The sequence below is a fragment of the Hyperolius riggenbachi genome, chromosome 8 (assembly GCF_040937935.1).
Source record: "Hyperolius riggenbachi isolate aHypRig1 chromosome 8, aHypRig1.pri, whole genome shotgun sequence".
Lineage (NCBI taxonomy): Eukaryota > Metazoa > Chordata > Amphibia > Anura > Hyperoliidae > Hyperolius > Hyperolius riggenbachi.
In genome coordinates this window covers 26,849,588-26,875,827 of record NC_090653.1, presented here as the reverse complement: position 1 = coordinate 26,875,827, position 26,240 = coordinate 26,849,588, and the positions used below count along the sequence as shown (strand labels likewise).

Below are 26,240 nucleotides of genomic sequence, written 5' to 3'. Positions count from 1 at the left end.
CTGGTACACACCATGCAATTTCCCATCAGATAGATGGGTCGAATAGATCATTTCTGGCAGGTCCGATCTGATTCCCGATCGTTTTTCTGATCGATTTGCATACAAGTGACCGGAATATCGATCAGAAAAACGATCGGAAATCCGATCGGATCTGTCAGAAATTATCTATTGACTCATCTATCTGATGGGAAATTGCATGGTGTGTAACAGGCATAAGACCAAAGAGGAAGGTGGACCATTTGGAAGACATGCAAGACTGCAAAGCTTTCAAGGGAGATTCCAACTTTCTGGAAAAAACATGCAGCACACATTATCAGCCAGGTTTCACCCTGTCATTTTTCTCCTCAGCGTTCATGTGTATGAAAAAGAAAATGTAAAAACCCCTTTAACTCAGATCCAGATCATGGAATCATCCCTAGGAGGCAGTGTGCGACTGCCAAGAGGCATGCAGGGAGACCTCCATCAGCAGAAGCTGCACACAGTCTCCCTTTCCAAACAGCTATGCGACAGAAGAAAGCGGTTTGGTTCTTTTTGTTTTTTCCGAGTCAGCCTATAGTGAACAGACTGAAGACTTAACAAAGATGGCCAGCCAAGTGCAGGACTCCTGCATAAGGAGTCAATCCAGCGGTAAAGACAAGCATCTCAAGGAAGTGTCGCTGCTGCGTGAGAGATTAAGAAAGAGGCCTTCCCTGACCGGGAATCGAACCCGGGCCGCGGCGGTGAGAGCGCCGAATCCTAGCCACTAGACCACCAGGGAGAGATGAAAGAACATCCACATGAACGCTGAGGAGAAAAGTGACAGGATGAAAGCTGGCTGCTAATTTGTGCTGCGTGTTTTTTTCCAGAAAGTTGGAATCTCCCTTGAGAGCTTTGCATGTCTTCCAAATAGTCCAACTTCCTCCTTGGTCTTATGCCTGGTACACACCATGCAATTTCCCATTCGTGAAAGCACAGAGCTCTCTGATGAAGGTCTGGCAGGAAGGAGCAGTGGGAAGAGGAAGAGGGTAATAATGGGAAAGAGTGACATGAGTGACGGCAAAGCAATTCATCACGGCATGGATCGTTCGGGTGCCGCCGCGTGCTGTTCTCTGTGGAGTTGACTTATTTTACCGTCAGAAGGCTTGGGAGCCTTCATCTCTCCCTGGTGGTCTAGTGGCTAGGATTCGGCGCTCTCACCGCCGCGGCCCGGGTTCGATTCCCGGTCAGGGAAGGCCTCCTTCTTTTTTCTTGATCTCTCACGCAGCAGCGGCACTTCCTTGAGTCGCTTGTCTTAACCGCTGGATTGACTCCTTATGCAGGCTCCATTGCCTGCAACAGTAAGATGGTAAGAGCAGTAAAGCCTGGTACACACCATGCAATTTCCCATCAGATAGATGGGTCGAATAGATCATTTCTGGCAGGTCCGATCTGATTCCCGATCGTTTTTCTGATCGATTTGCATACAAGTGACCGGAATATCGATCAGAAAAACGATCGGAAATCCGATCGGATCTGTCAGAAATTATCTATTGACTCATCTATCTGATGGGAAATTGCATGGTGTGTAACAGGCATAAGACCAAAGAGGAAGGTGGACCATTTGGAAGACATGCAAGACTGCAAAGCTTTCAAGGGAGATTCCAACTTTCTGGAAAAAACATGCAGCACACATTATCAGCCAGGTTTCACCCTGTCATTTTTCTCCTCAGCGTTCATGTGTATGAAAAAGAAAATGTAAAAACCCCTTTAACTCAGATCCAGATCATGGAATCATCCCTAGGAGGCAGTGTGCGACTGCCAAGAGGCATGCAGGGAGACCTCCATCAGCAGAAGCTGCACACAGTCTCCCTTTCCAAACAGCTATGCGACAGAAGAAAGCGGTTTGGTTCTTTTTGTTTTTTCCGAGTCAGCCTATAGTGAACAGACTGAAGACTTAACAAAGATGGCCAGCCAAGTGCAGGACTCCTGCATAAGGAGTCAATCCAGCGGTAAAGACAAGCATCTCAAGGAAGTGTCGCTGCTGCGTGAGAGATTAAGAAAGAGGCCTTCCCTGACCGGGAATCGAACCCGGGCCGCGGCGGTTAGAGCGCCGAATCCTAGCCACTAGACCACCACGGAGAGATGAAAGAACATCCACATGAACGCTGAGGAGAAAAGTGACAGGATGAAAGCTGGCTGCTAATTTGTGCTGCGTGTTTTTTTCCAGAAAGTTGGAATCTCCCTTGAGAGCTTTGCATGTCTTCCAAATAGTCCAACTTCCTCCTTGGTCTTATGCCTGGTACACACCATGCAATTTCCCATTCGTGAAAGCACAGAGCTCTCTGATGAAGGTCTGGCAGGAAGGAGCAGTGGGAAGAGGAAGAGGGTAATAATGGGAAAGAGTGACATGAGTGACGGCAAAGCAATTCATCACGGCATGGATCGTTCGGGTGCCGCCGCGTGCTGTTCTCTGTGGAGTTGACTTATTTTACCGTCAGAAGGCTTGGGAGCCTTCATCTCTCCCTGGTGGTCTAGTGGCTAGGATTCGGCGCTCTCACCGCCGCGGCCCGGGTTCGATTCCCGGTCAGGGAAGGCCTCCTTCTTTTTTCTTGATCTCTCACGCAGCAGCGGCACTTCCTTGAGTCGCTTGTCTTAACCGCTGGATTGACTCCTTATGCAGGCTCCATTGCCTGCAACAGTAAGATGGTAAGAGCAGTAAAGCCTGGTACACACCATGCAATTTCCCATCAGATAGATGGGTCGAATAGATCATTTCTGGCAGGTCCGATCTGATTCCCGATCGTTTTTCTGATCGATTTGCATACAAGTGACCGGAATATCGATCAGAAAAATGATCGGAAATCCGATCGGATCTGTCAGAAATTATCTATTGACTCATCTATCTGATGGGAAATTGCATGGTGTGTAACAGGCATAAGACCAAAGAGGAAGGTGGACCATTTGGAAGACATGCAAGACTGCAAAGCTTTCAAGGGAGATTCCATCTTTCTGGAAAAAACATGCAGCACACATTATCAGCCAGGTTTCACCCCGTCATTTTTCTCCTCAGCGTTCATGTGTATGAAAAAGAAAATGTAAAAACCCCTTTAACTCAGATCCAGATCATGGAATCATCCCTAGGAGGCAGTGTGCGACTGCCAAGAGGCATGCAGGGAGACCTCCATCAGCAGAAGCTGCACACAGTCTCCCTTTCCAAACAGCTATGCGACAGAAGAAAGCGGTTTGGTTCTTTTTGTTTTTTCCGAGTCAGCCTATAGTGAACAGACTGAAGACTTAACAAAGATGGCCAGCCAAGTGCAGGACTCCTGCATAAGGAGTCAATCCAGCGGTAAAGACAAGCATCTCAAGGAAGTGTCGCTGCTGCGTGAGAGATTAAGAAAGAGGCCTTCCCTGACCAGGAATCGAACCCGGGCCGCGGCGGTGAGAGTGCCGAATCCTAGCCACTAGACCACCAGGGAGAGATGAAAGAACATCCACATGAACGCTGAGGAGAAAAGTGACAGGATGAAAGCTGGCTGCTAATTTGTGCTGCGTGTTTTTTTCCAGAAAGTTGGAATCTCCCTTGAGAGCTTTGCATGTCTTCCAAATAGTCCAACTTCCTCCTTGGTCTTATGCCTGGTACACACCATGCAATTTCCCATTCGTGAAAGCACAGAGCTCTCTGATGAAGGTCTGGCAGGAAGGAGCAGTGGGAAGAGGAAGAGGGTAATAATGGGAAAGAGTGACATGAGTGACGGCAAAGCAATTCATCACGGCATGGATCGTTCGGGTGCCGCCGCGTGCTGTTCTCTGTTTAGTTGACTTATTTCACCGTCAGAAGGCTTGGGAGCCTTCATCTCTCCCTGGTGGTCTAGTGGCTAGGATTCGGCGCTCTCACCGCCGCGGCCCGGGTTCGATTCCCGGTCAGGGAAGGCCTCCTTCTTTTTTCTTGATCTCTCACGCAGCAGCGGCACTTCCTTGAGTCGCTTGTCTTAACCGCTGGATTGACTCCTTATGCAGGCTCCATTGCCTGCAACAGTAAGATGGTAAGAGCAGTAAAGCCTGGTACACACCATGCAATTTCCCATCAGATAGATGGGTCGAATAGATCATTTCTGGCAGGTCCGATCTGATTCCCGATCGTTTTTCTGATCGATTTGCATACAAGTGACCGGAATATCGATCAGAAAAACGATCGGAAATCCGATCGGATCTGTCAGAAATTATCTATTGACTCATCTATCTGATGGGAAATTGCATGGTGTGTAACAGGCATAAGACCAAAGAGGAAGGTGGACCATTTGGAAGACATGCAAGACTGCAAAGCTTTCAAGGGAGATTCCAACTTTCTGGAAAAAACATGCAGCACACATTATCAGCCAGGTTTCACCCTGTCATTTTTCTCCTCAGCGTTCATGTGTATGAAAAAGAAAATGTAAAAACCCCTTTAACTCAGATCCAGATCATGGAATCATCCCTAGGAGGCAGTGTGCGACTGCCAAGAGGCATGCAGGGAGACCTCCATCAGCAGAAGCTGCACACAGTCTCCCTTTCCAAACAGCTATGCGACAGAAGAAAGCGGTTTGGTTCTTTTTGTTTTTTCCGAGTCAGCCTATAGTGAACGGACTGAAGACTTAACAAAGATGGCCAGCCAAGTGCAGGACTCCTGCATAAGGAGTCAATCCAGCGGTAAAGACAAGCATCTCAAGGAAGTGTCGCTGCTGCGTGAGAGATCAAGAAAGAGGCCTTCCCTGACCGGGAATCGAACCCGGGCCGCGGCGGTGAGAGCGCCGAATCCTAGCCACTAGACCACCAGGGAGAGATGACAGAACATCCACATGAACGCTGAGGAGAAAAGTGACAGGATGAAAGCTGGCTGCTAATTTGTGCTGCGTGTTTTTTTCCAGAAAGTTGGAATCTCCCTTGAGAGCTTTGCATGTCTTCCAAATAGTCCAACTTCCTCCTTGGTCTTATGCCTGGTACACACCATGCAATTTCCCATTCGTGAAAGCACAGAGCTCTCTGATGAAGGTCTGGCAGGAAGGAGCAGTGGGAAGAGGAAGAGGGTAATAATGGGAAAGAGTGACATGAGTGACGGCAAAGCAATTCATCACGGCATGGATCGTTCGGGTGCCGCCGCGTGCTGTTCTCTGTTTAGTTGACTTATTTCACCGTCAGAAGGCTTGGGAGCCTTCATCTCTCCCTGGTGGTCTAGTGGCTAGGATTCGGCGCTCTCACCGCCGCGGCCCGGGTTCGATTCCCGGTCAGGAAAGGCCTCCTTCTTTTTTCTTGATCTCTCACGCAGCAGCGGCACTTCCTTGAGTCGCTTGTCTTAACCGCTGGATTGACTCCTTATGCAGGCTCCATTGCCTGCAACAGTAAGATGGTAAGAGCAGTAAAGCCTGGTACACACCATGCAATTTCCCATCAGATAGATGGGTCGAATAGATCATTTCTGGCAGGTCCGATCTGATTCCCGATCGTTTTTCTGATCGATTTGCATACAAGTGACCGGAATATCGATCAGAAAAACGATCGGAAATCCGATCGGATCTGTCAGAAATTATCTATTGACTCATCTATCTGATGGGAAATTGCATGGTGTGTAACAGGCATAAGACCAAAGAGGAAGGTGGACCATTTGGAAGACATGCAAGACTGCAAAGCTTTCAAGGGAGATTCCAACTTTCTGGAAAAAACATGCAGCACACATTATCAGCCAGGTTTCACCCTGTCATTTTTCTCCTCAGCGTTCATGTGTATGAAAAAGAAAATGTAAAAACCCCTTTAACTCAGATCCAGATCATGGAATCATCCCTAGGAGGCAGTGTGCGACTGCCAAGAGGCATGCAGGGAGACCTCCATCAGCAGAAGCTGCACACAGTCTCCCTTTCCAAACAGCTATGCGACAGAAGAAAGCGGTTTGGTTCTTTTTGTTTTTTCCGAGTCAGCCTATAGTGAACAGACTGAAGACTTAACAAAGATGGCCAGCCAAGTGCAGGACTCCTGCATAAGGAGTCAATCCAGCGGTAAAGACAAGCATCTCAAGGAAGTGTCGCTGCTGCGTGAGAGATCAAGAAAGAGGCCTTCCCTGACCGGGAATCGAACCCGGGCCGCAGCGGTGAGAGCGCCGAATCCTAGCCACTAGACCACCAGGGAGAGATGACAGAACATCCACATGAACGCTGAGGAGAAAAGTGACAGGATGAAAGCTGGCTGCTAATTTGTGCTGCGTGTTTTTTTCCAGAAAGTTGGAATCTCCCTTGAGAGCTTTGCATGTCTTCCAAATAGTCCAACTTCCTCCTTGGTCTTATGCCTGGTACACACCATGCAATTTCCCATTCGTGAAAGCACAGAGCTCTCTGATGAAGGTCTGGCAGGAAGGAGCAGTGGGAAGAGGAAGAGGGTAATAATGGGAAAGAGTGACATGAGTGACGGCAAAGCAATTCATCACGGCATGGATCGTTCGGGTGCCGCCGCGTGCTGTTCTCTGTGGAGTTGACTTATTTTACCGTCAGAAGGCTTGGGAGCCTTCATCTCTCCCTGGTGGTCTAGTGGCTAGGATTCGGCGCTCTCACCGCCGCGGCCCAGGTTCGATTCCCGGTCAGGAAAGGCCTCCTTCTTTTTTCTTGATCTCTCACGCAGCAGCGGCACTTCCTTGAGTCGCTTGTCTTAACCGCTGGATTGACTCCTTATGCAGGCTCCATTGCCTGCAACAGTAAGATGGTAAGAGCAGTAAAGCCTGGTACACACCATGCAATTTCCCATCAGATAGATGGGTCGAATAGATCATTTCTGGCAGGTCCGATCTGATTCCCGATCGTTTTTCTGATCGATTTGCATACAAGTGACCGGAATATCGATCAGAAAAACGATCGGAAATCCGATCGGATCTGTCAGAAATTATCTATTGACTCATCTATCTGATGGGAAATTGCATGGTGTCACGTTCTGTGAAGGTAGATAGGTCCAGAGAGAGTCTGATTGCCGGTAATCTGCAGTATCACCGGAATGCAGATATATATCTGATTATAAGTGAGCTGCAGTCTCACCGACAATCAGATATATTAACTAACCTCTGGCACCTAAAGAGTGTAGTGATTGGTGCAACAGTAACACTAGAGGACTATGCCTCGGTACAGCAAGGCGTACTGTACAAATTCCTTCCGCAGCCCAAGCTCTCCTAGACAGAAGGAGTCGGGCAGCCAGCAGGAAGGATATACTGAAAGTAACCCTAAATAGGAAGGGTCACTGTCAGTGCGAGGAACCGCCTCTGACAGCAAGGTCGGTTCTCGAGGTCGGACAGGCCAGGTCGTACACACACAGGCAAATAAGGTACAATATCAGGAGGCTAAGGCGGAGTCTAAGAGCGAGCCGGGGTTCGGCAACAGGAGATCAGAAATATCAAGGTACAGTATCACAAGTTCAGAGGCGAAAACGAGAGACAAGGCAAGGTCGGCAACAGGAGATAAGATCGGCAGAAGTACAAGAGGATGAGGCAAGAGCAAGGTCAGAAACAGGCAAAAAGGTCAAAGGCACAGATAAATCACAATGGTATGGTCTTCCAGTACTTATATATTGGCCGTACCAATATATAGGTATACTGTGGATCCGAGAGCTAACACGGGTGTGATCGCTACAGCGGACACAGAATACTGACAGTCTGCTGCTTAAATGCAGACTGTCACTTCAGCAATCTCCACCCATCCCGATGACGTCAGAAAAGGGGCGGCAACTGTCCCGGCAATCTGCTCATGGGATCCTCCTTCTCAGGGCATAAAGGGCGTGACGCTCCGTGCGTGCGCGCGTTGCCCTGCCCTGCTGAGACATGCTCCTAGTGACCCGTTGAGCGGAGGAGGAGGCCGCCGGGACAGACCGGAAGTTCGGGGTCCCGATGACGTCAGCCGCGAGCGCGGCGTTCGTACTACCGCTGGCGGTGGGGGTGAGTCCATGCCTGACATTACCCCTCCCCTGAGGCGTGGTCTCCGAACGCGCCAATGAAGGTCTATCAGGATTAGTATCATGAAATTCTCGTATGAGTTCCTGTGCATGAAATTGATGTGCTGGTACCCAGGATCTCTCCTCCGGGCCATAACCCTTCCAATGAACCAGGTATTGAAGAGAATTCTGAACAAACCGGGAATCCAGAATTCTCTCAACCTTATATTCAGGTTCACCGTCAACAAGCACAGGAGGAGGACCAGAGTCCGCATGTACTGCGGGTTTCAGTAATGACACATGAAATGTTCTTACTCCCCGCATTGACTGAGGTAATGTCACTTGATAAGATACCCGATTGATCCTTTTAGCTATAGGATATGGACCTATAAATTTAGGTCCCAGTTTTGCTGATGGCTGTCGTAAGGCGATGTGCCGAGTAGAGATCCAGACAAGATCTCCGGGAGAAAACTCCCACTCGGGAGAACGCCTTCGGTCAGCCTGTTGTTTCTGGACCGACACTGTTTTCTTTAAATTATTATTAACCTCCCTCCAAAGAGATCTTAGGGTCTCTTGCCAGACCTCCAGAGCAGGGAAAGGTGAGGTCCTGACAGGGAGTGATGAAAACCTTGGGGACCTTCCATTGACAATTTGAAAAGGTGAAAACCCTGAGGAAGAACTCCGAAGATTATTATGGGCAAATTCAGAATATGGTAAGTACTGAACCCACTCCGTCTGATTGTCAGCCACATAACATCGGAGATACTGTTCCAAGGACTGATTCATTCTCTCCGTTTGCCCATTGGTCTGGGGATGAAACCCAGAAGAAAAGGAGAGGGTGATTCCCAGTACCTTGCAAAATTCTCTCCAGAATTCCGAAACGAACTGCACCCCCCTGTCAGATACTATGTTTTCAGGAACCCCGTGAAGACGAAGAACGTGGATTACGAAAAGGTCAGCAAGTTCTTTAGCGGAAGGAAGTTTCTTCAAAGGTACAAAATGGGCCATTTTAGAGAATCGGTCAACAATGACCCAGATCACCGTATTACCGTCCGAGGGTGGTAACTCCCCCACAAAATCCATGGATACATGAGTCCAGGGCTCGGAGGGTATGGGCAGCGGCTGGAGGGTACCCACCGGAGATACACGTGAGGGTTTACTCCGTGAGCACACTGAACAAGATACAACAAAATCCTCGACATCACTCCTCCAAGAAGGCCACCAGACGCTCCTGGACAATAATTCTCTAGTTCGAGCCACTCCAGGGTGACCAGCTAGCTTATGAGCATGAAAGAATTGAAGTATTTGTAATCTGAACTGTAACGGTACAAACATGAGATCGGACGGTTTCCCTGCAGGACTATCCTGTTGGTAGGGAAGCAGAACAGATGCAATATCCTCCATAGAGTCTATACTGGCTAACACCACCTTCTCGGATAAAATTGGCTCTGGTTCGGAGGGCAGTACTGATTCAATGTCAAAGCATCGTGAAAGAGCATCAGCCTTGATATTTTTACTTCCAGGTTTGAACGTGATGATGAAATCAAACCTAGAAAAGAATAAAGACCACCGTGCCTGTCTGGGATTTAACCTCTTAGCCCCCTTCAGATATTCCAAGTTCTTATGATCTGTATAGACCGTAATAACATGTTCCGCCCCCTCCAGCCAGTGTCGCCACTCTTCAAAAGCCAATTTTACAGCCAATAGCTCCCTGTTCCCAATATCGTAATTTCTCTCTGCCTCAGAAAATTTTTTCGAAAAAAATGCGCAAGGGTGAAGTCTCCCTTGTGATCCGGAGTACTGTGACAAGACTGCCCCAACCCCAATTTCTGATGCGTCTACCTCCACGATGAATGGCCTGGATGAATCGACATGGTGCAAAATGGGAGCAGAACAAAAAGCAGTTTTAAGACTCGAGAAAGCAGAAATGGCTTCAGGAGACCAATTGTTAACATTAGCCCCTTTCTTAGTCATGTCAGTAAGGGGAGCTACCAGAGCAGAGTACCCCTTTATAAATTTCCTGTAATAGTTAGCAAAACCCAGAAAACGTTGTAAAGCTTTTAGACCAACTGGTTGCGGCCAGTCCAAAACTGCCGCAACTTTACTGCTATCCATAGCTAACCCAGATCTGGAAATGATATAGCCAAGGAATGGAACTTCATTGATCTCAAACAAACATTTTTCCAACTTGGCATATAATGAATTCTCCCGTAACTTTTGTAATACATATTGGACCTGAGACCTATGCTCCTTGATATTGCGAGAAAAGATCAGAATATCGTCCAAATAAACGACCACAAATTTCCCCACCACCTCCCTAAAAATGTCATTAACTAATTCTTGGAAAACAGCGGGGGCATTACACAGACCGAAGGGCATGACTAGGTATTCGTAATGCCCATCCTGAGTATTAAATGCCGTCTTCCATTCGTCACCCTGTCTGATTCTGACCAGATTGTAAGCTCCCCTGAGATCTAGTTTAGTGAAGATCTGGGCACCTGTGACCTGAGAAAAAAGGTCATCAATCAGGGGAAGTGGGTAACGGTTCTTTATCGTTATGGCATTAAGGGCTCGATAGTCGATGCAGGGACGCAGCCCCCCATCTTTTTTCTTCACGAAGAAGAATCCTGCCCCCGCGGGAGATCTAGAGGGTCTAATGAACCCCTTATCTAAGTTCTCCTGAACGTACTCCCTCATGGCCACCTTTTCAGGTCCTGTGAGATTATAAAGATGACCTCTAGGGGGCATGGTTCCTGGTCTAAGCTCGATTGGGCAATCATAAGGCCTGTGAGGAGGTAGTGAATCGGCCGATCGAGGACAGAACACATCGGCAAAGGAGCTATAAGGCTGAGGTAAACATTGCGGAGTTAAGTGAGTGGCACGAAGAGGGCATTTTGATATGCAGTGCTTCTGACAGTAGGATGACCAAGACAGCAACTGACCAGAAGCCCAATCGATCTGTGGAGAATGTAGCCGTAGCCAGGGAAGCCCCAGTATAATCGAGCAAGAAGGCATTCTGATAAGGTAAAATCGTAATTTTTCACAATGTAATACCCCAACGGTACAGATTAATTCAGGAGTAATAGAGACAGGTTGACTACCTTGTAATGGGGAATCGTCAATTGCAGTGACTATAATGCGTTTCTCAAGAGGAACCACTGGAATGCCTAATTTAAGTGCTAAATTAAAATCCATAAAATTGGCTGCGGCGCCCGTATCAACAAAGGCCTGCAGTGCAATGTTTTGTTTGTCCCAAGAAATGGAAATAGGAAATAGGATTTTATCTTTTGGAGGTATGGAATTCTCGCCCAGGGTAGTACCCCCGACTAACCCTAGGCGGAGAAGTTTTCCGGCTTCTTGGTACAAACAGAGGCGATATGACCTTTGTCCCCACAATATAAGCACAAACCCTCCTTCCTCCTTCTTAATTTCTCTGTCTCAGATAATTTAGAGTGACCCAGCTGCATGGGCTCCTCAGTAGAAGAGGAAGAGGCAAAACTTGTGGAAGGCTGTGAGCGCATGAAGGGTCGTTGCCTGGTAGACCTGTGAAACCGTACTCTGCGGTCTATCTTGATAGCAAGACTTATAGCCTCATCTAAAGTTCTAGGTTCAGGATGACTCAACATTAATTCTGACACAGAATCAGACAACCCTGTTAAGAAGCGATCCAAGAGAGACTGCGCCTCCCACCTGGTGGAAAATGACCATTTGCGGAATTCTGCAGCATAGATTTCCACTGAGTTCTGACCCTGTTTGAGTCTTTTTAGTCTCCTCTCAGCGGTGGCGGAAGTATCTGGATCGTCATATACGACCGCCATGGCTTCGAAAAAATTCTCTACAGAGGTAAGAGCCTCATGACCCACGGGTAAACTGTAGGCCCATGTCTGTGAGTCTCCTTGCAAAAGGGTTTTTATGAGCGTGACCCTTTGCAATTCAGAACCAGAGGAAATGGGACGCATTTGAAAATATGATTGACACCGATCCCGGAAATTACGGAAATCGGAGCGTTCCCCTGAAAACAACTTGGGTAACGACATTTTGGGTTCAACTGGCAAAACAGGAGTGGGATTAACTGGTGCCTGCAGGTTTTGCACAACTTCTGCTAGACGGTTAAGCTGGACCTGTTGATCTTTAACGGTCTGGTTTAATTGAGCGACGGCTGTCGTCAAGTTGTTAACCTGCTGGACCAGAGCATCCATATTATTGGTCCGCTGTACTGTCACGTTCTGTGAAGGTAGATAGGTCCAGAGAGAGTCTGATTGCCGGTAATCTGCAGTATCACCGGAATGCAGATATATATCTGATTATAAGTGAGCTGCAGTCTCACCGACAATCCGATATATTAACTAACCTCTGGCACCTAAAGAGTGTAGTGATTGGTGCAACAGTAACACTAGAGGACTAGGCCTCGGTACAGCAAGGCGTACTGTACAAATTCCTTCCGCAGCCCAAGCTCTCCTAGACAGAAGGAGTCGGGCAGCCAGCAGGAAGGATATACTGAAAGTAACCCTAAATAGGAAGGGTCACTGTCAGTGCGAGGAACCGCCTCTGACAGCAAGGTCGGTTCTCGAGGTCGGACAGGCCAGGTCGTACACACACAGGCAAATAAGGTACAATATCAGGAGGCTAAGGCGGAGTCTAAGAGCGAGCCGGGGTTCGGCAACAGGAGATCAGAAATATCAAGGTACAGTATCACAAGTTCAGAGGCGAAAACGAGAGACAAGGCAAGGTCGGCAACAGGAGATAAGATCGGCAGAAGTACAAGAGGATGAGGCAAGAGCAAGGTCAGAAACAGGCAAAAAGGTCAAAGGCACAGATAAATCACAATGGTATGGTCTTCCAGTACTTATATATTGGCCGTACCAATATATAGGTATACTGTGGATCCGAGAGCTAACACGGGTGTGATCGCTACAGCGGACACAGAATACTGACAGTCTGCTGCTTAAATGCAGACTGTCACTTCAGCAATCTCCACCCCCCCCCGATGACGTCAGAAAAGGGGCGGCAACTGTCCCGGCAATCTGCTCATGGGATCCTCCTTCTCAGGGCATAAAGGGCGTGACGCTCCGTGCGTGCGCGCGTTGCCCTGCCCTGCTGAGACATGCTCCTAGTGACCCGTTGAGCGGAGGAGGAGGCCGCCGGGACAGACCGGAAGTTCGGGGTCCCGATGACGTCAGCCGCGAGCGCGGCGTTCGTACTACCGGTGGCGGTGGGGGTGAGTCCATGCCTGACACATGGTGTGTAACAGGCATAAGACCAAAGAGGAAGGTGGACCATTTGGAAGACATGCAAGACTGCAAAGCTTTCAAGGGAGATTCCAACTTTCTGGAAAAAACATGCAGCACACATTATCAGCCAGGTTTCACCCCGTCATTTTTCTCCTCAGCGTTCATGTGTATGAAAAAGAAAATGTAAAAACCCCTTTAACTCAGATCCAGATCATGGAATCATCCCTAGGAGGCAGTGTGCGACTGCCAAGAGGCATGCAGGGAGACCTCCATCAGCAGAAGCTGCACACAGTCTCCCTTTCCAAACAGCTATGCGACAGAAGAAAGCGGTTTGGTTCTTTTTGTTTTTTCCGAGTCAGCCTATAGTGAACAGACTGAAGACTTAACAAAGATGGCCAGCCAAGTGCAGGACTCCTGCATAAGGAGTCAATCCAGCGGTAAAGACAAGCATCTCAAGGAAGTGTCGCTGCTGCGTGAGAGATTAAGAAAGAGGCCTTCCCTGACTGGAAATCAAACCCGGGCTGCGGCGGTGAGAGCACCGAATCCTAGCCACTAGACCACCAGGGAGAGATGAAAGAACATCCACATGAACGCTGAGGAGAAAAGTGACAGGATGAAAGCTGGCTGCTAATTTGTGCTGCGTGTTTTTTTCCAGAAAGTTGGAATCTCCCTTGAGAGCTTTGCATGTCTTCCAAATAGTCCAACTTCCTCCTTGGTCTTATGCCTGGTACACACCATGCAATTTCCCATTCGTGAAAGCACAGAGCTCTCTGATGAAGGTCTGGCAGGAAGGAGCAGTGGGAAGAGGAAGAGGGTAATAATGGGAAAGAGTGACATGAGTGACGGCAAAGCAATTCATCACGGCATAGATTGTTCGGGTGCCGCCGCATGCTGTTCTCTGTGGAGTTGACTTATTTTACCGTCAGAAGGCTTGGGAGCCTTCATCTCTCCCTGGTGGTCTAGTGGCTAGGATTCGGCGCTCTCACCGCCGCGGCCCGGGTTTGATTCCCGGTCAGGGAAGGCCTCCTTCTTTTTTCTTGATCTCTCACGCAGCAGCGGCACTTCCTTGAGTCGCTTGTCTTAACCGCTGGATTGACTCCTTATGCAGGCTCCATTGCCTGCAACAGTAAGATGGTAAGAACAGTAAAGCCTGGTACACACCATGCAATTTCCCATCAGATAGATGGGTCGAATAGATCATTTCTGGCAGGTCCGATCTGATTCCCGATCGTTTTTCTGATCGATTTGCATACAAGTGACCGGAATATCGATCAGAAAAACGATCGGAAATCCGATCGGATCTGTCAGAAATTATCTATTGACTCATCTATCTGATGGGAAATTGCATGGTGTGTAACAGGCATAAGACCAAAGAGGAAGGTGGACCATTTGGAAGACATGCAAGACTGCAAAGCTTTCAAGGGAGATTCCAACTTTCTGGAAAAAACATGCAGCACACATTATCAGCCAGGTTTCACCCCGTCATTTTTCTCCTCAGCGTTCATGTGTATGAAAAAGAAAATGTAAAAACCCCTTTAACTCAGATCCAGATCATGGAATCATCCCTAGGAGGCAGTGTGCGACTGCCAAGAGGCATGCAGGGAGACCTCCATCAGCAGAAGCTGCACACAGTCTCCCTTTCCAAACAGCTATGCGACAGAAGAAAGCGGTTTGGTTCTTTTTGTTTTTTCCGAGTCAGCCTATAGTGAACAGACTGAAGACTTAACAAAGATGGCCAGCCAAGTGCAGGACTCCTGCATAAGGAGTCAATCCAGCGGTAAAGACAAGCATCTCAAGGAAGTGTCGCTGCTGCGTGAGAGATTAAGAAAGAGGCCTTCCCTGACCGGGAATCGAACCCGGGCCGCGGCGGTGAGAGCGCCGAATCCTAGCCACTAGACCACCAGGGAGAGATGAAAGAACATCCACATGAACGCTGAGGAGAAAAGTGACAGGATAAAAGCTGGCTGCTAATTTGTGCTGCGTGTTTTTTTCCAGAAAGTTGGAATCTCCCTTGAGAGCTTTGCATGTCTTCCAAATAGTCCAAATTCCTCCTTGGTCTTATGCCTGGTACACACCATGCAATTTCCCATTCGTGAAAGCACAGAGCTCTCTGATGAAGGTCTGGCAGGAAGGAGCAGTGGGAAGAGGAAGAGGGTAATAATGGGAAAGAGTGACATGAGTGACGGCAAAGCAATTCATCACGGCATGGATCGTTCGGGTGCCGCCGCGTGCTGTTCTCTGTGGAGTTGACTTATTTTACCGTCAGAAGGCTTGGGAGCCTTCATCTCTCCCTGGTGGTCTAGTGGCTAGGATTCGGCGCTCTCACCGCCGCGGCCCGGGTTCGATTCCCGGTCAGGGAAGGCCTCCTTCTTTTTTCTTGATCTCTCACGCAGCAGCGGCACTTCCTTGAGTCGCTTGTCTTAACCGCTGGATTGACTCCTTATGCAGGCTCCATTGCCTGCAACAGTAAGATGGTAAGAGCAGTAAAGCCTGGTACACACCATGCAATTTCCCATCAGATAGATGGGTCGAATAGATCATTTCTGGCAGGTCCGATCTGATTCCCGATCGTTTTTCTGATCGATTTGCATACAAGTGACCGGAATATCGATCAGAAAAACGATCGGAAATCCGATCGGATCTGTCAGAAATTATCTATTGACTCATCTATCTGATGGGAAATTGCATGGTGTGTAACAGGCATAAGACCAAAGAGGAAGGTGGACCATTTGGAAGACATGCAAGACTGCAAAGCTTTCAAGGGAGATTCCAACTTTCTGGAAAAAACATGCAGCACACATTATCAGCCAGGTTTCACCCCGTCATTTTTCTCCTCAGCGTTCATGTGTATGAAAAAGAAAATGTAAAAACCCCTTTAACTCAGATCCAGATCATGGAATCATCCCTAGGAGGCAGTGTGCGACTGCCAAGAGGCATGCAGGGAGACCTCCATCAGCAGAAGCTGCACACAGTCTCCCTTTCCAAACAGCTATGCGACAGAAGAAAGCGGTTTGGTTCTTTTTGTTTTTTCCGAGTCAGCCTATAGTGAACAGACTGAAGACTTAACAAAGATGGCCAGCCAAGTGCAGGACTCCTGCATAAGGAGTCAATCCAGCGGTAAAGACAAGCATCTCAAGGAAGTGTCGCTGCTGCGTGAGAGATTAAGAAAGAGGCCTTCCCTGACCAGGAATCGAACCCGGGCCGCAGCGGTGAGAGTGCCGAATCCTAGCCACTAGACCACCAGGGAGAGATGAAAGAACATCCACATGAACGCTGAGGAGAAAAGTGACAGGATGAAAGCTGGCTGCTAATTTGTGCTGCGTGTTTTTTTCCAGAAAGTTGGAATCTCCCTTGAGAGCTTTGCATGTCTTCCAAATAGTCCAACTTCCTCCTTGGTCTTATGCCTGGTACACACCATGCAATTTCCCATTCGTGAAAGCACAGAGCTCTCTGATGAAGGTCTGGCAGGAAGGAGCAGTGGGAAGAGGAAGAGGGTAATAATGGGAAAGAGTGACATGAGTGACGGCAAAGCAATTCATCACGGCATGGATCGTTCGGGTGCCGCCGCGTGCTGTTCTCTGTGGAGTTGACTTATTTCACCGTCAGAAGGCTTGGGAGCCTTCATCTCTCCCTGGTGGTCTAGTGGCTAGGATTCGGTGCTCTCACCGCCGCGGCCCGGGTTCGATTCCCGGTCAGGGAAGGCCTCCTTCTTTTTTCTTGATCTCTCACGCAGCAGTGGAACTTCCTTGAGTCGCTTGTCTTAACCGCTGGATTGACTCCTTATGCAGGCTCCATTGCCTGCAACAGTAAGATGGTAAGAGCAGTAAAGCCTGGTACACACCATGCAATTTCCCATCAGATAGATGGGTCGAATAGATCATTTCTGGCAGGTCCGATCTGATTCCCGATCGTTTTTCTGATCGATTTGCATACAAGTGACCGGAATATCGATCAGAAAAACGATCGGAAATCCGATCGGATCTGTCAGAAATTATCTATTGACTCATCTATCTGATGGGAAATTGCATGGTGTGTAACAGGCATAAGACCAAAGAGGAAGGTGGACCATTTGGAAGACATGCAAGACTGCAAAGCTTTCAAGGGAGATTCCAACTTTCTGGAAAAAACATGCAGCACACATTATCAGCCAGGTTTCACCCCGTCATTTTTCTCCTCAGCGTTCATGTGTATGAAAAAGAAAATGTAAAAACCCCTTTAACTCAGATCCAGATCATGGAATCATCCCTAGGAGGCAGTGTGCGACTGCCAAGAGGCATGCAGGGAGACCTCCATCAGCAGAAGCTGCACACAGTCTCCCTTTCCAAACAGCTATGCGACAGAAGAAAGCGGTTTGGTTCTTTTTGTTTTTTCCGAGTCAGCCTATAGTGAACAGACTGAAGACTTAACAAAGATGGCCAGCCAAGTGCAGGACTCCTGCATAAGGAGTCAATCCAGCGGTAAAGACAAGCATCTCAAGGAAGTGTCGCTGCTGCGTGAGAGATTAAGAAAGAGGCCTTCCCTGACCGGGAATCGAACCCGGGCCGCGGTGGTGAGAGCGCCGAATCCTAGCCACTAGACCACCAGGGAGAGATGAAAGAACATCCACATGAACGCTGAGGAGAAAAGTGACAGGATGAAAGCTGGCTGCTAATTTGTGCTGCGTGTTTTTTTCCAGAAAGTTGGAATCTCCCTTGAGAGCTTTGCATGTCTTCCAAATAGTCCAACTTGCTCCTTGGTCTTATGCCTGGTACACACCATGCAATTTCCCATTCGTGAAAGCACAGAGCTCTCTGATGAAGGTCTGGCAGGAAGGAGCAGTGGGAAGAGGAAGAGGGTAATAATGGGAAAGAGTGACATGAGTGACGGCAAAGCAATTCATCACGGCATGGATCGTTCGGGTGCCGCCGCGTGCTGTTCTCTGTGGAGTTGACTTATTTTACCGTCAGAAGGCTTGGGAGCCTTCATCTCTCCCTGGTGGTCTAGTGGCTAGGATTCGGCGCTCTCACCGCCGCGGCCCGGGTTCGATTCCCGGTCAGGGAAGGCCTCCTTCTTTTTTCTTGATCTCTCACGCAGCAGCGGCACTTCCTTGAGTCGCTTGTCTTAACCGCTGGATTGACTCCTTATGCAGGCTCCATTGCCTGCAACAGTAAGATGGTAAGAGCAGTAAAGCCTGGTACACACCATGCAATTTCCCATCAGATAGATGGGTCGAATAGATCATTTCTGGCAGGTCCGATCTGATTCCCGATCGTTTTTCTGATCGATTTGCATACAAGTGACCGGAATATCGATCAGAAAAACGATCGGAAATCCGATCGGATCTGTCAGAAATTATCTATTGACTCATCTATCTGATGGGAAATTGCATGGTGTGTAACAGGCATAAGACCAAAGAGGAAGGTGGACCATTTGGAAGACATGCAAGACTGCAAAGCTTTCAAGGGAGATTCCAACTTTCTGGAAAAAACATGCAGCACACATTATCAGCCAGGTTTCACCCCGTCATTTTTCTCCTCAGCGTTCATGTGTATGAAAAAGAAAATGTAAAAACCCCTTTAACTCAGATCCAGATCATGGAATCATCCCTAGGAGGCAGTGTGCGACTGCCAAGAGGCATGCAGGGAGACCTCCATCAGCAGAAGCTGCACACAGTCTCCCTTTCCAAACAGCTATGCGACAGAAGAAAGCGGTTTGGTTCTTTTTGTTTTTTCCGAGTCAGCCTATAGTGAACAGACTGAAGACTTAACAAAGATGGCCAGCCAAGTGCAGGACTCCTGCATAAGGAGTCAATCCAGCGGTAAAGACAAGCATCTCAAGGAAGTGTCGCTGCTGCGTGAGAGATTAAGAAAGAGGCCTTCCCTGACCAGGAATCGAACCCGGGCCGCGGCGGTGAGAGTGCCGAATCCTAGCCACTAGACCACCAGGGAGAGATGAAAGAACATCCACATGAACGCTGAGGAGAAAAGTGACAGGATGAAAGCTGGCTGCTAATTTGTGCTGCGTGTTTTTTTCCAGAAAGTTGGAATCTCCCTTGAGAGCTTTGCATGTCTTCCAAATAGTCTAACTTCCTCCTTGGTCTTATGCCTGGTACACACCATGCAATTTCCCATTCGTGAAAGCACAGAGCTCTCTGATGAAGGTCTGGCAGGAAGGAGCAGTGGGAAGAGGAAGAGGGTAATAATGGGAAAGAGTGACATGAGTGACGGCAAAGCAATTCATCACGGCATGGATCGTTCGGGTGCCGCCGCGTGCTGTTCTCTGTGGAGTTGACTTATTTCACCGTCAAAAGGCTTGGGAGCCTTCATCTCTCCCTGGTGGTCTAGTGGCTAGGATTCGGCGCTCTCACCGCCGCGGCCCGGGTTCGATTCCCGGTCAGGGAAGGCCTCCTTCTTTTTTCTTGATCTCTCACGCAGCAGTGGAACTTCCTTGAGTCGCTTGTCTTAACCGCTGGATTGACTCCTTATGCAGGCTCCATTGCCTGCAACAGTAAGATGGTAAGAGCAGTAAAGCCTGGTACACACCATGCAATTTCCCATCAGATAGATGGGTCGAATAGATCATTTCTGGCAGGTCCGATCTGATTCCCGATCGTTTTTCTGATCGATTTGCATACAAGTGACCGGAATATCGATCAGAAAAACGATCGGAAATCCGATCGGATCTGTCAGAAATTATCTATTGACTCATCTATCTGATGGGAAATTGCATGGTGTGTAACAGGCATAAGACCAAAGAGGAAGGTGGACCATTTGGAAGACATGCAAGACTGCAAAGCTTTCAAGGGAGATTCCAACTTTCTGGAAAAAACATGCAGCACACATTATCAGCCAGGTTTCACCCCGTCATTTTTCTCCTCAGCGTTCATGTGTATGAAAAAGAAAATGTAAAAACCCCTTTAACTCAGATCCAGATCATGGAATCATCCCTAGGAGGCAGTGTGCGACTGCCAAGAGGCATGCAGGGAGACCTCCATCAGCAGAAGCTGCACACAGTCTCCCTTTCCAAACAGCTATGCGACAGAAGAAAGCGGTTTGGTTCTTTTTGTTTTTTCCGAGTCAGCCTATAGTGAACAGACTGAAGACTTAACAAAGATGGCCAGCCAAGTGCAGGACTCCTGCATAAGGAGTCAATCCAGCGGTAAAGACAAGCATCTCAAGGAAGTGTTGCTGCTGCGTGAGAGATTAAGAAAGAGGCCTTCCCTGACCGGGAATCGAACCCGGGCCGCGGCAGTGAGAGCGCCGAATCCTAGCCACTAGACCACCAGGGAGAGATGAAAGAACATCCACATGAACGCTGAGGAGAAAAGTGACAGGATGAAAGCTGGCTGCTAATTTGTGCTGCGTGTTTTTTTCCAGAAAGTTGGAATCTCCCTTGAGAGCTTTGCATGTCTTCCAAATAGTCCAACTTCCTCCTTGGTCTTATGCCTGGTACACACCATGCAATTTCCCATTCGTGAAAGCACAGAGCTCTCTGATGAAGGTCTGGCAGGAAGGAGCAGTGGGAAGAGGAAGAGGGTAATAATGGGAAAGAGTGACATGAGTGACGGCAAAGCAATTCATCACGGCATGGATCGTTCGGGTGCCGCCGCGTGCTGTTCTCTGTGGAGTTGACTTATTTTACCGTCAGAAGGCTTGGGAGCCTTCATCTCTCCCTGGTGGTCTAGTGGCTAGGATTCGGCGCTCTCACCGCCGCGGCCCGGGTTCGATTCCCGGTCAGGGAAGGCCTCCTTCTTTTTTCTTGATCTCTCACGCAGCAGCGGCACTTCCTTGAGTCGCTTGTCTTAACCGCTGGATTGACTCCTTATGCAGGCTCCATTGCCTGCAACAGTAAGATGGTAAGAGCAGTAAAGCCTGGTACACACCATGCAATTTCCCATCAGATAGATGGGTCGAATAGATCATTTCTGGCAGGTCCGATCTGATTCCCGATCGTTTTTCTGATCGATTTGCATACAAGTGACCGGAATATCGATCAGAAAAACGATCGGAAATCCGATCGGATCTGTCAGAAATTATCTATTGACTCATCTATCTGATGGGAAATTGCATGGTGTGTAACAGGCATAAGACCAAAGAGGAAGGTGGACCATTTGGAAGACATGCAAGACTGCAAAGCTTTCAAGGGAGATTCCAACTTTCTGGAAAAAACATGCAGCACACATTATCAGCCAGGTTTCACCCCGTCATTTTTCTCCTCAGCGTTCATGTGTATGAAAAAGAAAATGTAAAAACCCCTTTAACTCAGATCCAGATCATGGAATCATCCCTAGGAGGCAGTGTGCGACTGCCAAGAGGCATGCAGGGAGACCTCCATCAGCAGAAGCTGCACACAGTCTCCCTTTCCAAACAGCTATGCGACAGAAGAAAGCGGTTTGGTTCTTTTTGTTTTTTCCGAGTCAGCCTATAGTGAACAGACTGAAGACTTAACAAAGATGGCCAGCCAAGTGCAGGACTCCTGCATAAGGAGTCAATCCAGCGGTAAAGACAAGCATCTCAAGGAAGTGTCGCTGCTGCGTGAGAGATTAAGAAAGAGGCCTTCCCTGACCGGGAATCGAACCCGGGCCACGGCGGTGAGAGCGCCGAATCCTAGCCACTAGACCACCAGGGAGAGATGAAAGAACATCCACATGAACGCTGAGGAGAAAAGTGACAGGATGAAAGCTGGCTGCTAATTTGTGCTGCGTGTTTTTTTCCAGAAAGTTGGAATCTCCCTTGAGAGCTTTGCATGTCTTCCAAATAGTCCAACTTCCTCCTTGGTCTTATGCCTGGTACACACCATGCAATTTCCCATTCGTGAAAGCACAGAGCTCTCTGATGAAGGTCTGGCAGGAAGGAGCAGTGGGAAGAGGAAGAGGGTAATAATGGGAAAGAGTGACATGAGTGACAGCAAAGCAATTCATCATGGCATGGATCGTTCGGGTGCCGCCGCGTGCTGTTCTCTGTAGAGTTGACTTATTTTACCGTCAGAAGGCTTGGGAGCCTTCATCTCTCCCTGGTGGTCTAGTGGCTAGTATTCGGTGCTTTCACCGCCGCGGCCCGGGTTCGATTCCTGGTCAGGGAAGGCCTCCTTCTTTTTTCTTGATCTCTCACGCAGCAGCGGCACTTCCTTGAGTCGCTTGTCTTAACCGCTGGATTGACTCCTTATGCAGGCTCCATTGCCTGCAACAGTAAGATGGTAAGAGCAGTAAAGCCTGGTACACACCATGCAATTTCCCATCAGATAGATGGGTCGAATAGATCATTTCTGGCAGGTCCGATCTGATTCCCGATCGGTTTACTGATCGATTTGCATACAAGGGACCGGAATATCGATCAGAAAAACGATCGGAAATCCGATCGGATCTGTCAGAAATTATCTATTGACTCATCTATCTGATGGGAAATTGCATGGTGTGTAACAGGCATAAGACCAAAGAGGAAGGTGGACCATTTGGAAGACATGCAAGACTGCAAAGCTTTCAAGGGAGATTCCAACTTTCTGGAAAAAACATGCAGCACACATTATCAGCCAGGTTTCACCCCGTCATTTTTCTCCTCAGCGTTCATGTGTATGAAAAAGAAAATGTAAAAACCCCTTTAACTCAGATCCAGATCATGGAATCATCCCTAGGAGGCAGTGTGCGACTGCCAAGAGGCATGCAGGGAGACCTCCATCAGCAGAAGCTGCACACAGTCTCCCTTTCCAAACAGCTATGCGACAGAAGAAAGCGGTTTGGTTCTTTTTGTTTTTTCCGAGTCAGCCTATAGTGAACAGACTGAAGACTTAACAAAGATGGCCAGCCAAGTGCAGGACTCCTGCATAAGGAGTCAATCCAGCGGTAAAGACAAGCATCTCAAGGAAGTGTCGCTGCTGCGTGAGAGATTAAGAAAGAGGCCTTCCCTGACCGGGAATCGAACCCAGGCCGCGGCGGTGAGAGCGCCGAATCCTAGCCACTAGACCACCAGGGAGAGATGAAAGAACATCCACATAAACGCTGAGGAGAAAAGTGACAGGATGAAAGCTGGCTGCTAATTTGTGCTGCGTGTTTTTTTCCAGAAAGTTGGAATCTCCCTTGAGAGCTTTGCATGTCTTCCAAATAGTCCAACTTCCTCCTTGGTCTTATGCCTGGTACACACCATGCAATTTCCCATTCGTGAAAGCACAGAGCTCTCTGATGAAGGTCTGGCAGGAAGGAGCAGTGGGAAGAGGAAGAGGGTAATAATGGGAAAGAGTGACATGAGTGACGGCAAAGCAATTCATCACGGCATGGATCGTTTGGGTGCCGCCGCGTGCTGTTCTCTGTGGAGTTGACTTATTTTACCGTCAGAAGGCTTGGGAGCCTTCATCTCTCCCTGGTGGTCTAGTGGCTAGGATTCGGCGCTCTCACCGCCGCGGCCCGGGTTCGATTCCCGGTCAGGGAAGGCCTCCTTCTTTTTTCTTGATCTCTCACGCAGCAGCGGCACTTCCTTGAGTCGCTTGTCTTAACCGCTGGATTGACTCCTTATGCAGGCTCCATTGCCTGCAACAGTAAGATGGTAAGAGCAGTAAAGCCTGGTACACACCATGCAATTTCCCATCAGATAGATGGGTCGAATAGATCATTTCTGGCAGGTCCGATCTGATTCCCGATCGTTTTTCTGATCGATTTGCATACAAGTGACCGGAATATCGATCAGAAAAACGATCGGAAATCCGATCGGATCTGTCAGAAATTATCTATTGACTCATCTATCTGATGGGAAATTGCATGGTGTGTAACAGGCATAAGACCAAAGAGGAAGGTGGACCATTTGGAAGACATGCAAGACTGCAAAGCTTTCAAGGGAGATTCCAACTTTCTGGAAAAAACATGCAGCACACATTATCAGCCAGGTTTCACCCCGTCATTTTTCTCCTCAGCGTTCATGTGTATGAAAAAGAAAATGTAAAAACCCCTTTAACTCAGATCCAGATCATGGAATCATCCCTAGGAGGCAGTGTGCGACTGCCAAGAGGCATGCAGGGAGACCTCCATCAGCAGAAGCTGCACACAGTCTCCCTTTCCAAACAGCTATGCGACAGAAGAAAGCGGTTTGGTTCTTTTTGTTTTTTCCGAGTCAGCCTATAGTGAACAGACTGAAGACTTAACAAAGATGGCCAGCCAAGTGCAGGACTCCTGCATAAGGAGTCAATCCAGCGGTAAAGACAAGCATCTCAAGGAAGTGTCGCTGCTGCGTGAGAGATTAAGAAAGAGGCCTTCCCTGACCGGGAATCGAACCCGGGCCGCGGTGGTGAGAGCGCCGAATCCTAGCCACTAGACCACGAGGGAGAGATGAAAGAACATCCACATGAACGCTGAGGAGAAAAGTGACAGGATGAAAGCTGGCTGCTAATTTGTGCTGCGTGTTTTTTTCCAGAAAGTTGGAATCTCCCTTGAGAGCTTTGCATGTCTTCCAAATAGTCCAACTTGCTCCTTGGTCTTATGCCTGGTACACACCATGCAATTTCCCATTCGTGAAAGCACAGAGCTCTCTGATGAAGGTCTGGCAGGAAGGAGCAGTGGGAAGAGGAAGAGGGTAATAATGGGAAAGAGTGACATGAGTGACGGCAAAGCAATTCATCACGGCATGGATCGTTCGGGTGCCGCCGCGTGCTGTTCTCTGTGGAGTTGACTTATTTTACCGTCAGAAGGCTTGGGAGCCTTCATCTCTCCCTGGTGGTCTAGTGGCTAGGATTCGGCGCTCTCACCGCCGCGGCCCGGGTTCGATTCCCGGTCAGGGAAGGCCTCCTTCTTTTTTCTTGATCTCTCACGCAGCAGCGGCACTTCCTTGAGTCGCTTGTCTTAACCGCTGGATTGACTCCTTATGCAGGCTCCATTGCCTGCAACAGTAAGATGGTAAGAGCAGTAAAGCCTGGTACACACCATGCAATTTCCCATCAGATAGATGGGTCGAATAGATCATTTCTGGCAGGTCCGATCTGATTCCCGATCGTTTTTCTGATCGATTTGCATACAAGTGACCGGAATATCGATCAGAAAAACGATCGGAAATCCGATCGGATCTGTCAGAAATTATCTATTGACTCATCTATCTGATGGGAAATTGCATGGTGTGTAACAGGCATAAGACCAAAGAGGAAGGTGGACCATTTGGAAGACATGCAAGACTGCAAAGCTTTCAAGGGAGATTCCAACTTTCTGGAAAAAACATGCAGCACACATTATCAGCCAGGTTTCACCCCGTCATTTTTCTCCTCAGCGTTCATGTGTATGAAAAAGAAAATGTAAAAACCCCTTTAACTCAGATCCAGATCATGGAATCATCCCTAGGAGGCAGTGTGCGACTGCCAAGAGGCATGCAGGGAGACCTCCATCAGCAGAAGCTGCACACAGTCTCCCTTTCCAAACAGCTATGCGACAGAAGAAAGCGGTTTGGTTCTTTTTGTTTTTTCCGAGTCAGCCTATAGTGAACAGACTGAAGACTTAACAAAGATGGCCAGCCAAGTGCAGGACTCCTGCATAAGGAGTCAATCCAGCGGTAAAGACAAGCATCTCAAGGAAGTGTCGCTGCTGCGTGAGAGATTAAGAAAGAGGCCTTCCCTGACCAGGAATCGAACCCGGGCCGCGGCGGTGAGAGTGCCGAATCCTAGCCACTAGACCACCAGGGAGAGATGAATGAACATCCACATGAACGCTGAGGAGAAAAGTGACAGGATGAAAGCTGGCTGCTAATTTGTGCTGCGTGTTTTTTTCCAGAAAGTTGGAATCTCCCTTGAGAGCTTTGCATGTCTTCCAAATAGTCTAACTTCCTCCTTGGTCTTATGCCTGGTACACACCATGCAATTTCCCATTCGTGAAAGCACAGAGCTCTCTGATGAAGGTCTGGCAGGAAGGAGCAGTGGGAAGAGGAAGAGGGTAATAATGGGAAAGAGTGACATGAGTGACGGCAAAGCAATTCATCACGGCATGGATCGTTCGGGTGCCGCCGCGTGCTGTTCTCTGTGGAGTTGACTTATTTCACCGTCAAAAGGCTTGGGAGCCTTCATCTCTCCCTGGTGGTCTAGTGGCTAGGATTCGGCGCTCTCACCGCCGCGGCCCGGGTTCGATTCCCGGTCAGGGAAGGCCTCCTTCTTTTTTCTTGATCTCTCACGCAG

The 26,240-nt window shown here is 48.5% G+C and overlaps 25 non-coding genes across 25 annotated transcripts; 14 read left to right on the top strand and 11 right to left on the bottom strand.

Annotated features, from left to right (window-relative positions):
- Positions 1-685: 685 nt before the first annotated feature.
- TRNAE-CUC (transfer RNA glutamic acid (anticodon CUC)) lies at positions 686-757 on the bottom strand. The gene has a single exon. It is a non-coding gene; the product is annotated as a tRNA-Glu (tRNA).
- A 381-nt stretch (positions 758-1,138) lies between these two features.
- On the top strand, positions 1,139-1,210 carry TRNAE-CUC (transfer RNA glutamic acid (anticodon CUC)). The gene has a single exon. It is a non-coding gene; the product is annotated as a tRNA-Glu (tRNA).
- Positions 1,211-2,478: 1,268 nt separating this feature from the next.
- Positions 2,479-2,550, top strand: TRNAE-CUC (transfer RNA glutamic acid (anticodon CUC)). Its single transcript has one exon. It is a non-coding gene; the product is annotated as a tRNA-Glu (tRNA).
- An 815-nt stretch (positions 2,551-3,365) lies between these two features.
- TRNAE-CUC (transfer RNA glutamic acid (anticodon CUC)) lies at positions 3,366-3,437 on the bottom strand. The gene has a single exon. It is a non-coding gene; the product is annotated as a tRNA-Glu (tRNA).
- A 381-nt stretch (positions 3,438-3,818) lies between these two features.
- TRNAE-CUC (transfer RNA glutamic acid (anticodon CUC)) lies at positions 3,819-3,890 on the top strand. The gene has a single exon. It is a non-coding gene; the product is annotated as a tRNA-Glu (tRNA).
- An 815-nt stretch (positions 3,891-4,705) lies between these two features.
- Positions 4,706-4,777, bottom strand: TRNAE-CUC (transfer RNA glutamic acid (anticodon CUC)). Its single transcript has one exon. It is a non-coding gene; the product is annotated as a tRNA-Glu (tRNA).
- Positions 4,778-5,158: 381 nt separating this feature from the next.
- On the top strand, positions 5,159-5,230 carry TRNAE-CUC (transfer RNA glutamic acid (anticodon CUC)). Its single transcript has one exon. It is a non-coding gene; the product is annotated as a tRNA-Glu (tRNA).
- Positions 5,231-6,045: 815 nt separating this feature from the next.
- TRNAE-CUC (transfer RNA glutamic acid (anticodon CUC)) lies at positions 6,046-6,117 on the bottom strand. Its single transcript has one exon. It is a non-coding gene; the product is annotated as a tRNA-Glu (tRNA).
- Positions 6,118-6,498: 381 nt separating this feature from the next.
- Positions 6,499-6,570, top strand: TRNAE-CUC (transfer RNA glutamic acid (anticodon CUC)). Its single transcript has one exon. It is a non-coding gene; the product is annotated as a tRNA-Glu (tRNA).
- A 7,505-nt stretch (positions 6,571-14,075) lies between these two features.
- On the top strand, positions 14,076-14,147 carry TRNAE-CUC (transfer RNA glutamic acid (anticodon CUC)). Its single transcript has one exon. It is a non-coding gene; the product is annotated as a tRNA-Glu (tRNA).
- An 815-nt stretch (positions 14,148-14,962) lies between these two features.
- On the bottom strand, positions 14,963-15,034 carry TRNAE-CUC (transfer RNA glutamic acid (anticodon CUC)). The gene has a single exon. It is a non-coding gene; the product is annotated as a tRNA-Glu (tRNA).
- A 381-nt stretch (positions 15,035-15,415) lies between these two features.
- TRNAE-CUC (transfer RNA glutamic acid (anticodon CUC)) lies at positions 15,416-15,487 on the top strand. Its single transcript has one exon. It is a non-coding gene; the product is annotated as a tRNA-Glu (tRNA).
- Positions 15,488-16,755: 1,268 nt separating this feature from the next.
- On the top strand, positions 16,756-16,827 carry TRNAE-CUC (transfer RNA glutamic acid (anticodon CUC)). The gene has a single exon. It is a non-coding gene; the product is annotated as a tRNA-Glu (tRNA).
- An 815-nt stretch (positions 16,828-17,642) lies between these two features.
- TRNAE-CUC (transfer RNA glutamic acid (anticodon CUC)) lies at positions 17,643-17,714 on the bottom strand. The gene has a single exon. It is a non-coding gene; the product is annotated as a tRNA-Glu (tRNA).
- Positions 17,715-18,095: 381 nt separating this feature from the next.
- Positions 18,096-18,167, top strand: TRNAE-CUC (transfer RNA glutamic acid (anticodon CUC)). The gene has a single exon. It is a non-coding gene; the product is annotated as a tRNA-Glu (tRNA).
- An 815-nt stretch (positions 18,168-18,982) lies between these two features.
- Positions 18,983-19,054, bottom strand: TRNAE-CUC (transfer RNA glutamic acid (anticodon CUC)). Its single transcript has one exon. It is a non-coding gene; the product is annotated as a tRNA-Glu (tRNA).
- A 381-nt stretch (positions 19,055-19,435) lies between these two features.
- Positions 19,436-19,507, top strand: TRNAE-CUC (transfer RNA glutamic acid (anticodon CUC)). Its single transcript has one exon. It is a non-coding gene; the product is annotated as a tRNA-Glu (tRNA).
- Positions 19,508-20,322: 815 nt separating this feature from the next.
- On the bottom strand, positions 20,323-20,394 carry TRNAE-CUC (transfer RNA glutamic acid (anticodon CUC)). The gene has a single exon. It is a non-coding gene; the product is annotated as a tRNA-Glu (tRNA).
- Positions 20,395-20,775: 381 nt separating this feature from the next.
- On the top strand, positions 20,776-20,847 carry TRNAE-CUC (transfer RNA glutamic acid (anticodon CUC)). The gene has a single exon. It is a non-coding gene; the product is annotated as a tRNA-Glu (tRNA).
- Positions 20,848-21,662: 815 nt separating this feature from the next.
- Positions 21,663-21,734, bottom strand: TRNAE-CUC (transfer RNA glutamic acid (anticodon CUC)). The gene has a single exon. It is a non-coding gene; the product is annotated as a tRNA-Glu (tRNA).
- Positions 21,735-23,002: 1,268 nt separating this feature from the next.
- TRNAE-CUC (transfer RNA glutamic acid (anticodon CUC)) lies at positions 23,003-23,074 on the bottom strand. Its single transcript has one exon. It is a non-coding gene; the product is annotated as a tRNA-Glu (tRNA).
- A 381-nt stretch (positions 23,075-23,455) lies between these two features.
- TRNAE-CUC (transfer RNA glutamic acid (anticodon CUC)) lies at positions 23,456-23,527 on the top strand. The gene has a single exon. It is a non-coding gene; the product is annotated as a tRNA-Glu (tRNA).
- Positions 23,528-24,795: 1,268 nt separating this feature from the next.
- TRNAE-CUC (transfer RNA glutamic acid (anticodon CUC)) lies at positions 24,796-24,867 on the top strand. Its single transcript has one exon. It is a non-coding gene; the product is annotated as a tRNA-Glu (tRNA).
- An 815-nt stretch (positions 24,868-25,682) lies between these two features.
- Positions 25,683-25,754, bottom strand: TRNAE-CUC (transfer RNA glutamic acid (anticodon CUC)). Its single transcript has one exon. It is a non-coding gene; the product is annotated as a tRNA-Glu (tRNA).
- A 381-nt stretch (positions 25,755-26,135) lies between these two features.
- TRNAE-CUC (transfer RNA glutamic acid (anticodon CUC)) lies at positions 26,136-26,207 on the top strand. The gene has a single exon. It is a non-coding gene; the product is annotated as a tRNA-Glu (tRNA).
- The last annotated feature ends 33 nt before the right edge of the window (positions 26,208-26,240 follow it).